A 12,402-nucleotide genomic window follows, 5' to 3' on the forward strand; every position below is an offset into this window, starting at 1 on the left:
GCTCATGTCAGTGGCAACATTGTGGGCTTCAAACCTGCCAATATGAAGGTTTTTCTGGGTCAGGTGCTATATTTAAGATTTGGTACTTGATTTTTTAGGACCATATTGAATCCTCTGATTCAGTTAATACTTGTGAAAGATAAAGGAACTCGCGGGATCTTGGCCTAGGAAGCAAGTCTCCTCCCCGTCCCCAAATTCTGTAAGGGGCATGGGCTGGAGGTTTTTGGTTTGCGCTCTCTGGCATGATAGCCTTCATAACGTCATGTTTCTTACGGGAAGCTACAATTATCCGGTGGTTTGGCAGCCTTGTTCTGTCTAGTGTTGACAGTCCTCTTTTTGTGGTGTATGAGAGTGGTTAATTTTAGTTTCTTGGATTTACGAACTCCCCGTGTAAAGTTCAAACAGTGTTATGGATTTGATTCTCTAGCACATTTAAAAACAAATAGTTATTAAAAAAACAAAAACAAGATTACCTGTCTCCTCCATTAAAACTACAGCAATACTTTCTCTTACCAAGCATGTTGCATCACTTGTTATGACTTAGTAGCCTGCCAAAGAATGTATTCAGTATTCATTTGGTAAAATATCACTAGCTGCACATAATTCAATATTGGTTTCTCTTGCATGATTAGTGTATATAGGTTCACAGTCATTTAGGACCCTTTCGTACTCCCATTGTTGTGAATGGGAGTTTTGCCATTGATTTCAGCTGACTAGGATCTGGCTCTAATAGGGGATAGTGTACCAGCCCTCACAGTGACTTGTTGCCTCTTCCTTTGCCTCCTTTCACCTCTCAGTACCATTCCCTGTGCAGTTGTATTCAGCTCTCCTTGCACGTTTCTGTTGACTACCTTAGTTCAGTGGGAAGAAGCCCCAGGCAAATGTCTATTCGTGCTCCAAAAGGAAAAGCTTAGCAGGTTTGGCAGCCACAAAAAGTGCATCAGTTGGGGAATTACAGTCAAAGCTCTGCTGTCCATTTCACGTCTTCAGTAAGTTTCCCCCTTTCCATTCTTCCAGCAGGAATCAGTGTCATGGGGTGGCCATGGAAAGGTGGTGGAGTGGTGGTTGTGATACAAGGGAAAAGGGGACAGTGAGCAAAGAATGTTTGTCATGCATGTAGTGGAGAAGGAAGAAGCCAATGAAGGCAGAGGTTTGCAGGCACAGGGAAAGGATTGTGCATATAGAGGGAGAGACCTATTGGTAACGATGTGGAGAGATTATAATGCCAATATTCAGATGTAGGCCTCAGTCCTTCAAACGTGTGTAACTTCACTTACATCAGTAGTTCTGCTGAAGTCAGTGGGACTACTCACGTAAGTAAAGTTACATGTGTCTACTTGTTTGAGGGATTGGCCTCTTTCTGTTCACCCTGTCTCAATTTTTATTAGTAACAATATACTCTATTGATCAGGAATACATGCTTTAAACGCTTTATGCAAGAATAACAATGGCATATAGTGAATTTTTATGATGAATACGGTAAATTAATTGAAATTTTCACAATATGTTTCAAAAAGAAATTTGCTAGACCAGAGCCATTCTTGGTGAGTGAAATTCAACTCTATGCAAGGGACCAGTACAAGGCCAATGCACTACTGAAGTCCTCAGGATCGGATTTATGTAGCGCATAGTCCTGATGTGAATCCTCTGCACAGGGGTGACTCTTCCAATACATAAAAAGAGGTATATTTTCACTTTTCAGATACATGAAATTAGAAGTAGTTGCCTTTTTTTGTCAAAATGAGGTGAGTTTCTTTAAGTAGCCATTGAAAAAATGCTTATTTTAAAAATTACAATAGACATTGCCTTCAATCTATACAGAACATTTACTGTTGACGCCAGCCTGTGGTGTTAATTAGTTGAGAAAATATTTTATTTAACAGAGAAAAAGGTTTACCCACGCTCTTGCAAACACTCAAACATGTAAGCGCTGTAGCAGTTTTACAAACATGAATCGTAAGATTTCTATACAGACCAAGTTGCAGTGGGCACTAAACTGCCAGTCTTTCCAAACTATGGGCCTGATGCAGCGAGGAGTTGAGTGCCTTCAGCTCCCACTGAAGTCAATGAGAGTTGATGATGTAAAGTACTTAATAGGAGGTGTGACTCAGTACGTTGCAGAACGAAGCCCTTCATACTTGCGCTGCCTGTATTGGTTAATTAGAGTGAATATTGAAAATGTTTTGCAGTGTTAGTATTTCCTTTGCTCCAGTGTACACTGTATTAAGTGAACAATGACCAAGGCAAAAATCTTGCAATAAATAGAAATCTTCTAAAGCAGCGGTGTCCAATACGTTCGCCACTAGCCACATGTATTGAATTGTGGCTAATGCATGTGGCTTTTTTATAATGTGGCTAATAAGAAAAATTCAAAACCACAAGTGTGGCTAGCATTGAATTTCTATTGGACACTGCTGTTCTAAAGGATCATTTTGCCTCATTTTTCAAAAGGATCATGGGTCAGATTGTGAGCTGCTGTAAATCAGCGCAGCTCCACCAATTTCAAAAGAGCTATGCAGACTTAATCCCTCTGAGGATCTGGTCCCATAATCATAACTTTAAAATTAAGATAATGGACAATAATTCTTCCCCATAACATGCGTTGCTGTTTTCTTACAGTTTCCTTGTCTCCTTTTGATCTTTCTGAGCAAATATGTGAAAAATACTTCACCAAAATGTCTTTGCAAGTTTTAAAGATTTTCCCATGGCAGAGAAATTTGCGCTATGAAATAAAAGACTCAGGATTCTGTCTACTTGAAATCTAATGACAGCAAGGAGCCAGATGCTGTAGCCTTATAAATTACAAAGGTATTATATAGCCAGCTGCACTATATAACCCCCAAATTTTATACTTTTCCATGTTATAATGTTTGGTTCCACTAGTTAATCAGCTCCAGCCACACGACTCTCATATGTTTCCAGTGATCAATCATGCACTAAATGTTTTAGGTGAATGTTCTGAAAGTGCCTCATGTCCCTCCTGCTTCTAGTTCTTCATGTCACCATAAACAGCAGTTGTTTCACCAGGTTGTGATTCTTTAGCTACCAACTGTTCTGGATCCATATTTTCTTTAATGTGTCTTAGGACCCTAATAAGCAATATACCCATAAGACTTGGTCATAGGGACCCCAATTCAGCAAAAACCTTAAGCTATGTTTAACTTTAAGCACCTGAGTAATCCCATCTTTATAAGCAAGGCACTTAAGCATTAACTTAAGTTCCAATAAAGTCAGTTAGCTTAGTGGCACTTAAAGTTAAGCATGTGCTTATGTGTTTGCTGCTCCTCTTCTCTGATTCTTTCCCCTTTCCACTTGGTTTCCTTGTCCTCTGGCCACTAATAGATCCCTACTTCACCAGCTGTTGCTCAGCTGGGAGCAGAAATGTTTTAGAAAAAGTCAAGGCCAGTAACCTGATGATGTGAGTTGAGAAAAAAGCGGTCACTCTATAGATACTCCTGTATTTTATTCCAGTATTATTCATCTCTTGCCCTTTTCACTCACTCTACATAGTAAGGTTATGGAGTCCTTTTGTTTAACTCTGTAAATGTGCTTTACCTTCCAAAAAACATGTTTTTCTGCTTCTTTGATTGGCATCTGAGTTGTCTGTTTCCTAGGCTTTGTTCTTGATCTTAGGTTCAGTCTGCTGGTTTTCTCACATTCAATGCTGTGCAGCACATATGTCCCTTTGGAAACAGGAATTATGAGGTTAGTTTCAAAGATTTTTCGAAGAAGATGCACACAGACTCCAGTCCTGAAAGTGGATTTACACAGGCAGACTCTTGCAGATCTGACTGTAGGGCCAAGAGTGTTATAGTACTAACCAGTCACATTTAAGATGGAAAACAAATCTCTTCAGTAGCCATTGTGCCCACTTGGTACCCGGGAGTAACCAGGTGATGAAATTACTTGTGGAAGTAGGTTGCTGTTCAGAGCTAAGCCACTTGGGGTTCAATTTACAGCCAGCCCAGCATGGTGTACACAAATTGGTACGGCACAAGATGTTTTGCACAAAGATATTGGAATTTCCAGACACAAAGTATTAAGAAGTCATAAAGGACATGGCTCAATTCATCATAGGATGATGAGAAGGAACATAACTCTCATCCTTGTTAGGCATTTCAAGTCTTTATCTGAAGCATGGGCCACTTCCTTTTTTTTTTTGGTCCACATCGGCTTTGCCAAGAAGAGGAACTGGGCAAGCAAAAGATGTATAAAAATGTGTTGTTCACACCTTGCTCCCTGAAGCCAAACCATCTGGTCAAAGGGACTGCAATCACATGGTCAGGGAGAGTGCCCTCTACTAGGTAACAAATAGTCATGTAGCTGACAAGCACCCTATTAAAACTCAATCTTTTAAATTTCTGGTTAGGAAGACTGCTGCAAAATCTGGAAAGTGAAGAAGAATACAGCTATCATGTCACCTTTAGTTAGTCACCTGAATTAACTCTTATCTCAAAATAGTCATTGCAACTGTGAAGTTGAACTGGAGAGCCCACCTTCATGTCAGTTCCAACTGATAGGAGAAAGATGACTTGTGTACATGTGTTGTTATCCAAGTGACAACTTGGTTATGTTAAGCTAAATGTTTCTCAGAAAGTACTGAATGACTAAAATGTGTGATGTGTACTTGCATTTCACTAACAAATTTAGTCTTAGGTGTCTGGAAACTACACTGAATCAGCAAAAACAATGAGGGGTCTTTGTGGCACCTTAGAGATTAACAAGTTTATTGGGGCATAAGCTTTTGTGGGCTAAAACCCACTTCATCAGATGCATGGAGTGAAAAATACAGAGGCAGGTATAAATACACAGCACGTGAAAAGATGGGAGTTGCCTTACCAACTGGGGAGGGGAGGGTCAGTGCTAACGAGTCAATTCAATTAAGGTGGAAGTGGGCTATTCTCAACAGTTGACAAAAAGGGGTGAATACCAAGGGAGGAAAAATCACTTTTGTAGTGCTAATAAGGCCAATGTAATCAAGGTGGCCCATTTCAAACAGTTGACAAGAAAGTGTGAGTATCAGTAGGGGGAAATTAGTTTTTGTAGTGACCCAGCCACTTTCATGTCTTTATTCAGGCCTAATTTGATGGTGTCCAGTTTGCAGATTTCTGAGTAGCAGTCGTGCTAGTCTGTATTTGCAAAAAGAAAAGGAGTACTTGTGGCACCTCAGAGACTAACAAATTTATTTGAGCATAAGTTTTCGTGAGCTACAGCTCACTTTCTGCAGTTTCTCATTGGAGTCTGTTTTTGAAGTTTTTTTGTTGAAGAATTGCCACTTTTAAGTCTGTTATTGAGTGTCCAGGGAGACTGAAGTGTTCTCCTGGTTTTTGAATGTTATAATTCTTGATGTCTGGTTTGTGTTCATTTATTCTTTTCCGGTTTGATCAATGTACATGGCAGAGGGGCACTGCTGGCACATGATGGCATATATCACATTGGTAGACACTGAATCAGTAATTCAGTTGAGGGTGCTGAGGCTGAAGAAACTCATTACACTAACTTAGAACTATGTAAATTACCAAAAGAAGCCCTCAGTGTTTCAAAGGGTTTGGCTACATTTGCAAGTAGAGTGCATTAAAGCAGCCCTGGGCGACCTAACTCCTGAGGTGTCCACACTGACAAGGCACATAGAGCGCCTGGACTCTGCAGCTGGAGCGCTCCTGGTAATCCACCTCCACGAGAAGCATAAAGCTTGCTGCGCCTTGGCTGAAACGCCTGGGTGTCAGTGTGAACGAGGTGTTGCATTACTGTGCTGTGGTTGGCCTCCAGAAACATCCCTTAATCTCCTGAAGTCAAGTAGCCACTTTTCTCATTTGTTTTGAAATCGGCTGCAGGCACACGGATATCCCCTTCCAAAGCTCCTGTTTCTGACAGCCGGCATGCTTATCTGCCCCGGGACAAAGCAAACCATTAGTGTGGAATGCTGCTGTTGTGAGTGTGTGTGTGTGGGGGGGGAGGGGGTCTGCTGCTGTCTGAACTTACAAGACAGCATGCTGACACACTCTCAGCCCCCCAAAACACACTGTCTCTCCCCCCACATACACACAACAACTCCCTGTCACACTCCACGCCCCCCCCCCATTTGAAAAGCACGTTGCAGCCACTTGCACACTAAGAAAGCTACCATAATACACTGCTGTTTGTGGCGTTGCAAGAGCCGCTAATGTGGCCACACCAGTGCGCTTGCAGCTGACAGTGTAAACACCAGGCAGCGGTCTCCGAAGGCTGGTTTAGCTCCCAGCGCTCTACATCTCCCAGTGTAGCCATGCCCAAAGAAAGCAGCCTAAAATTCACACTGATTTTGTGATCAAGAGAATTAGCAGCTTCTTAGACGAGAAAAGGAAGAAACTTTGAATTGGCTTGTAAGCTAAAGATTTTACCACTATTTAAATCTTTGGTCAAAGTAGCATAACAGTCACTGATGAAATTCCAGAGAAATTAGAATACCTTCAAAATAATTACCTGCATATTTTGTTTTGGGTTTTAATGTGTGTTCGTCAGTGACAAAGGTTTGCTATGAGTATCACCTGGGCAAGATAACTTTGAAATGAATTGACATTCCTTGATAATTAAGTTAACTTGTCTGAATTCTTCTGTCAAATTGTTTGGCTAAACTCCCACGTGTAGTCCCATAATTCCATTGGCAGATAAGATTGATTTGTTGTAAGGGATTTAAGGAACAATAGCTCCATTTTGATACCAAAATCACTTCCCTGGACTATTGCAGAACTAGGGAAGTTTGGCTTTGTAACAGAATTGTGATAAGACCTTGAATGAATTGAATTGATTTATTGTCTCTTCAGTTATAATTTCCCATGTGCAGTTTTTGTATTCTAAACATCATCTCACAATTTTTATTTTGTTTTCTGTAATTTTTATCTACTTTGTGCTATTTTGGCTAATAATACTCATACATTTATAATAATTCTCCAGTCTTAAGGAACAGAACTACAGAACAGTGAGAAACTTAGTAGAGGGATCTGGTTAATTTAATCAGTGCATGTTTTATGACTTGTCTTTTGCACCCATTTTCTGTAGAAAAATGGATGAAGCAGTGAAGAAAGAGGAAACATTTCATTAAAATGTCCAGAAAAATTTTTGAATAAACAAAAAAATCATTCACTTTTGAAATCTGTGGAATGAAAATGATTGACATTTTCATAATTCTTCCCCGACTTTTAATAATCTAATTATTAAAAGCATGATATTTTTCATTTTCTTTCTTTACATTGCATCTTATCGCAGCACAGTGTGGGAATGAGTTTTTAGCTGCATTCTGATTTTCTGGCCACAGAAGTTGTGAAACAGGAAGCTTATTACAAGAGATAATAACTGAAGTCCAAGATAATTGTTTAATATTTGTTACCTGTGTAGCAAACTCAAGCGTATGAAGAGTGTACTCGAGGATACGTATAACAGCTTCTTCTAAAATCTTCCTGCAGATGTCACTCTGTCACTGTAGAATCAGGCTTAACATTTTTCTTTAACAGTCAGATAAATGGCAAAACTCTTGTTAACTTTAATGGATGCAGCGTGAGGCTCTTAGACAGTAAATTGTGTGTGTGCGAGGCAAGGGCTGTTGGATTGTTTTTATCCATTTGTGGAGTCTTCTTAGCATTAGTGGAGACTTCTGCTTTGCTTCAAGATTCACACAAGAGCCCTTCAGTGGACAGGAGTGAAGTCTGTATTTGGGCCATCTTTGTTTGTGAATAAAAAAAAGGCAATTGGGTTGAAAATATCAGGGATCTTTCGTTTTCTGGGTCTGAATGCTTACAGAAAAGAGCTGTCTTTCTGTCATGTTGTGTCAAAAATTCCTACTTCCATTTGCCTGTATATAAATGCATGCAACTCTTTTCGGGGAATTAGTTCACGTTTATGTACAGGGCTCATGTATGTGTGTATTGAATTGATGCTTGTTATAGAATGTAAGTGATATACGAGTGTATACTTTGTTTATGATACATGTGTATTCTATATGTGTGTGTAATGTGGGTGGAAAGAAGACATGCAAGTGTATTTGATTGTACAAAAATACATGCAGTGCAACCTTGACTATCTGAAACAAAGTTGTCTGAAACCGGGTTATATCCTCCAACATCCGCTCTCTTGATTAGCCAGAATGTAATGTAGTTTAATATATGAAACTAGGATTTAGAGTCTTGCAAGAGGGGAGAGGCTTAAGGGTAGAAAAATAATAGGAATCCCTGGGAACATCGTATGTTTCACCCACTACTTTCAGATTCTGGTAACTTTGACAGCATGTGTCCTGTCTCTGTTAATGTGTGAGTTGAACACAATCTTCTCCTATTAAGAAGGACTCAGGATTTTAAGACCTTTACTTAGTGGGCATCACTTGCTTCCTCTGACATGTCTTTCTTTGACACGCTGAATCTCTTGGTTTTTGGCTTTCAGTTCAAGCTTCTGAATCTCAGCATCTGTCAGTGGTGCGATAAATTCTCTATGGTGATAAGAGGACAGCTGCTAAAAGCAAGAGTAAGGATGGAATTTTGGCTCTTTCCTATTGTGTGAGAGATTACAGTCAGGAAAAAGCACTACACACATGATAAAAAGGCACCTTTTCTGCACGGTTTACTATTTTCCTCCAACCTAGCAGCATCTTTTCTATCCATGCTAGGCTGCCAGATATGCACATAGCAGAATCCAACACTAAAAGGACTGGAATTTATTGACAAGGGTGGACTAGGTATGTGCTGTATGCAGAAATAAAGAAGTTGCATTATTCATGTTAAACATAAGTTTTGAGAAAAGGACATCTGCTTAATAATAAAAAGAATCACATTTTGGAACCAAACAGTGAGCCTGCTCCCGCTCCCACCAAAAATCCCTGTGAATTAAAAATGGGAACAGAATCAGAACTATTTTGTCTAAGTGTTTTCTGTGGTGTCTTGAATACTGGTAGTGTGGTTTTTCACGTTTAAAAACCTTTTGTATATAAAAACAACTGCTGGACATCATAACACCATAGGAAGCATTTCTAGATAAAATGTTTTGACTGTAACGACCTAGTTCCTTCAGTTTAATGGCTCTAGTTTAGTTATTTACAGTGAGGATGAAACTGTAGGGGGTGGGAGATGACTCAGAACTTGGCTTTGGTTGATAGAATAATTTTGGTGCTGGGTACTCTCAAACTTTTCCGTTCCCTAATGTGCAAACCTGATCATTCTTGCAAAAAACAACCCTAAATCTCTATTCACTAGGTCCAAAATTTAATAGCAAAGTACTGTAGGGAGGATCTGTGTTACTAAGATACCATAACTGTGTAAAACAACCTTGTTAAAAAAACACCCCTCCTATACAGGACAAGTCAGGCTGGGATTTTCAATGGAGCCTCAGGGAAATGAGGGCAGGATTTTCAAAGGTATTTATAGATGTAGATAGGTAGGTTTCCATAGCACCCAAGCAGGTTAGGCATCTAACCTCATTCACTGCTTTTGAAAAATCCCACTAGGTGCCTCTGCATCTTTAGGTATCCCAATATTTTTGTGAATCTAGCTCTGGGTGCCTAATTCTTATTGACATTCAAGAGGAGTTGGGTGCCTAACTCCTTTAGGCTCCTGAAAATTCCACCCTATTTTTCATGTGCAGCATAGGCCCCTAACTCTGGTCTGCAAGATTCTGATTTAAGCCCTGATTAGCTGGTATTTGTATTCATTTAATGCTGGCTTCTTCAAGCTTGACCTGTTTAATATCTGATATGTCCTTTATCAGAGGAGTGCATCCTGCACTTGAAGGGAGACGACCTGGATCATCCAACAGGTCTCGTTTCTTTAATTCCATTTGCTGTGTGTCTTTAGATGTGGAGTACACTGACATGACTCCTCCAGGACCAAGCAATGGTATACTGGAGACAATAGCCAAGAGGGAAAGCCCTGCAGTAGTTTGCAATAGTGAACTGAAACAGGTGTCACTTTAATGCAGCATGTCTAGCAGTTTTCAGGTGATGGAGGAAGGTTAATAGTACACAGAGAGAAATTTATCCCTTTCCCACACCTAAATTGTGTGCCTATTTAATGGACTCTCTTGCATCTTACCTTTCCGGAATTCCTAGATTTGAGAACCTCACAAATGCTAATCGATGTTGAATGATAGCTTATAATATATTCAGCAATTATTTACTGCCTCTTATCCCAAAGGATTCTAGAGCATGGAGTGCTCATCCATACTTTAGCAGTTCATCTAAGAGATTCTAGAGATGGGCCTGAACCCAAATGCCTCTGGATCTAACAACCCCAGACTGAAGATTCAAATCCAGATGTGGCTCTAGTTTTGAACTTTGTGGCTGGCCCTTATATAAAATGCTGAGCCAAAATTTAACCCCTCCCTTGACCTCTGAGGAAATCCTTATCCAGAACCTAACTTTATATATGGTCCCATGTTTAAGTCACCCTTATGCTTAGGCCATAGGGAAAGTGTTTGCACTGCTGATGAATAACCATATATTATTTATTTGTGAATTACCCTGGAATCGTTTATTAATTTGTGAACACTTCTGATTTACTCTAAGATTTTTGTGTGAAATAGTAATGATGGAGGCTTATGTTAAACTGTATTAGAAGTTCAAGATCAAAGGAACTATAGAGACAAGTATGTGTGCAGAAATTTTTCGTTTTGGTGTCTGTGCATTTTAAATGAAGTTGGTCATTTGGACCAATTAATACATTTTATCTTGTGTTCTCAAATCTTGTGATCTATTGGGGGTGGGCATATGTAGGAGATGTTTTGCTTATTAATTTATTATTTATGTATTCTTTAAGTGCCCATAATGTGCTTGAGTGATTCAAAACACAAAATACAGGCTGGCGCTGCCTTGAAGAATTTGCAGATTAAGTAAGATATATGGTATAGTGCAAACAGAATGCACTGGGAAGTCCAGAGGAAGGAATCAAGATTGCTTTATTTATTGACTTGCTTCTTATTGACATTCCAGAAGTAATAGTACAAAAAAATTCAGTTGTGTCTTTTCCATTTCTAACATCTTTGATCTCATACACAAGTGGTACAAATGAATTACTGCAGCTCAGAGCTAAGAGTAAACTCCATAGAGCTGTGCTGCCATGGATTTTGAGTGGGTAAGTGGAGTGAGGAGTAGATATTGTGGAATGATGGAAAGAGAGCAGAGCTCAACCCCCCACTATCAGCTCTGCAGCCATAAGCCATAGAGAGCAATTTGATTTGAGTATATGGGCATCCCTGGCAAGCCAACTCTTTTCCTGGGTCAGCTGCACAAGGAGCTGAAGAGGCACAGATGCTTTCTCCTGAACAGCGCTGAAATTTTGAAGGGCAGCTGAATTTGCTAATGTTCTGTGTTTTGATACAGAATGTGAGAAATGTTGATGAGCCATGAGGCAGAACAGCTTGCTTTGTTGCTGCTGTATTGACTCTGCCGGGCTGACAGTAGTTTAAAAAAAATTGTTTTTGTACATAAACTGAGTAAATATATAGAACTTGGAAGACAGATAGGGAACAGCTATGCGCTGTAGCATGGTCTCTTTCATAGGGTAGGTTTTCTGCCCAGAATTGCACTTCCATTTTAAATAATTTTAAAATAATTATGGAAGGATGACATTTTGGGAACATTTGTCTTGTGTTAATATGGCTAATCTTATCCAAGTTTTGTCATGTGGCTATACGCTGGGATTACAGTGGGGTCAGATTTATTTTGTTGAACATTACACTGTGGTCCTTAATGGTGAAGTATTACCTAGTGGGTTTTTTTTGAGGAAAAAAGTACGTTCCTGGGAAATTATTCAGTAGATAGGCTAGATCAGGCTTTTGCAGCCAGAGGCTCACTTGAGGAGCTGTGTTGTAGTGGGTACCACAAGAGATATTCTAGCGGACATAGGTAGAGTTGCTTCTGGGAAACTCATTTGCATTCTCTCTGTCACCATATTAACAGGTTCATATGTGTGCTCTCCATTATGTGCTTGATCATCAGGATTCTAAGTTGTGGAGGTGCAGGGGGACAAAGCCATGGCCCCATCAACGCCTCATTCCATTTTGGGTGGCTAATGCTGATAAACTGCTAGCCTGCGGCAATGCCTGCATTGCCATATGAGAATATATCTGGCCTTCTGTTCCTTCTATTCCAATGTGCCCTCCGTTTCTCTCACCTGCTTTTAACATTTCCCTGCCTTCTCAAAGTTTCCAGTCCAGTTTCCTGACTTACAGAGTCCACAGGTCATCCATCTTCCCAGAGGTCATCCTAGCTTCAGTACCATTGAAAGCAATGGCAGAAAGTGGCCACCTTGACGAAGGGCATCCTCATTTTCATAGGCAAAACTATAGGGAAATGGTGACCATCTTGATTTAGGGCAGCCTGTGGCTTCAGTCCCATGCAAAGTAATGGGAGATGGTGCCCATTTGGTGGAAAATCATATGAGA

The sequence above is a fragment of the Eretmochelys imbricata genome, chromosome 4 (assembly GCF_965152235.1).
Source record: "Eretmochelys imbricata isolate rEreImb1 chromosome 4, rEreImb1.hap1, whole genome shotgun sequence".
NCBI classification, from domain to species: domain Eukaryota; kingdom Metazoa; phylum Chordata; order Testudines; family Cheloniidae; genus Eretmochelys; species Eretmochelys imbricata.